The following is a 1,975-nucleotide window of genomic DNA, read 5'->3' on the forward strand; positions in this document are numbered from 1 at the left end:
CCCCCTGGCTACGTGTATGAAAAGGCACATATCCTAACCAATGTCATATAAAGTAACAAAAAGGCACAAATTCTAATATCCTTTATGTCTATTTGAGTGTTTTTGTAGATTTTGCTACCATGTTAGCATTTGTTTTAGTTTTGTTTTTGATGATAAAGTTAAGTTTTGTTGAGCTCCTTGTATCATGGTTCAGGGAAATGTCAATGATCAGGCAGTCGAGAGAAACAGAAAACTCAGAAGGACTGAATGGACGGTGAGAAAGTTAATTTACGATATTTACACTGGAGTGCTCTGGGTTTGTGCGAATGAAGGAGGACACGGTCAGATTGAGCTGATAGAAATTAGTCAGAGTTGTCGGGGAGTTTGTTTGCTTACAGTCTTCCAAGGGGAGCGGTAGCATGGCGTGAAAGGTGAGGAAGCCCTGATAGGGGGTGGGAACCGGAGGTATGGTTCCAGATGGGGGGGGCGAGGAGCAGGCTGTAGAGTGGGTGTGTGGATCAGTGACGCGGTGAGGTTCATTGATGATGAGGCTCTCAGTTCATCAGAATCAGATTTACAAATATAAGCTGACATCTGTGAGCAACTTGGCCAGCTTCATCTGTGATTAATGAACCTGTAATCTAAACCCTACAGAAAAACTTATCGACCGGCAGAAGTTAACAAGTTATGTTTCATATTTCATATCCATGTTCTTCACACAAACTGTAGCTCACTTGATGCACATTTTCTTAAAAAAAGTTGTTATTATGTCCTACTTTTATTTATAAATGAAGTTCATGCACACACAATATCCCATCTGAGTCCAGATACTGTCACAAGGTGAAAAACGTCGGTGAAAAAAAGATTCTCTCACACAGCCACCCCTTTTCGCTTGAGAAGAGTTTCTGGATTTTGTCTCATCTGTGGAGTATTCACCTGCTGCTTCTATTGAAATACCAGTTTAGAAAATTGTTTGAACTTTAAAATATATATAATCATCCATTCTAAAAGTCAGGTTTGGCAAGAGAGTCAACAAATAATGGATCACTACTGCAATTTACTTTTTTTTACTTTGTTAAAGCTGAACATTTAAAAAACGGGTACAAAAAAACGCTTCACTTGTCTCGCTAACTATAACTTTCTTTTACTTCTTCTGCTGTAACTCAGTATTCTCTGAACTCACTAGCCTGATGCTACATTCACACCAAACACATTTTGAGCATCTAAAACACACCCAACGCCTCAAGTTGGATGTGCTACGTTCAGACCGGAACGAGACTAGACGCACGTCTGAAGACGATTTTATGGGAGGAGCATCCTGTTTTTTTTACGGTCTGTCTTTATGAAATAAAGATGAAATAAAGAAAATGGCTTTGCTTTATTTACAGAGAGAGCAAGCAAACCAGATGATTAGAGATAGAGACATATTATGCTCTCACTGCATAACCTGCAGCAGAGATTGTGCAATCCAAGTGGAGACAGAGTGTAGTTGAAAGGATTGCTTAATCTGTAGGCAGAGCTTGATTTTGCCTCGTAGTCCATCTCATCATGTATTTGAACAGGAAATGAGGAAATTCAGTGATTTTGAATAATAAAAATATTAAAAAGTGTTTAAGTTAACTGAAAATGTGTTTATAGTACAAAGCATTATATAAATACGACAAGATGTGTTTAATATAGTTTTTTTTTTCTTTTTAATTTCCATGATGACAGTATAGGCTCCCCCCCACCCCCCGCCTCTAGTGACCGCACATCACTGGTGTGGATTCAATCACTACACCAGGGGTTCTTAACCTTTTTGACCTCGGGGCCCAATTTGTTGAACATAAAGTGACACGAGGCCCAGTCAGACATTACCAATGTATGGATCAAAATGATTATTATTCTAATATAAATCTGGGTTTAATTTTTATTGTATTTAAAAAGAAAAAAAATTGTTTAGGTCTTCTGGACGGGTTCTTCTTTAATGAAACGTTTCGTCTCTCCTCCAAGAGAC

The sequence above is a fragment of the Austrofundulus limnaeus genome, unplaced genomic scaffold (genome assembly GCF_001266775.1).
Source record: "Austrofundulus limnaeus strain Quisiro unplaced genomic scaffold, Austrofundulus_limnaeus-1.0 Scaffold576, whole genome shotgun sequence".
Lineage (NCBI taxonomy): Eukaryota > Metazoa > Chordata > Actinopteri > Cyprinodontiformes > Rivulidae > Austrofundulus > Austrofundulus limnaeus.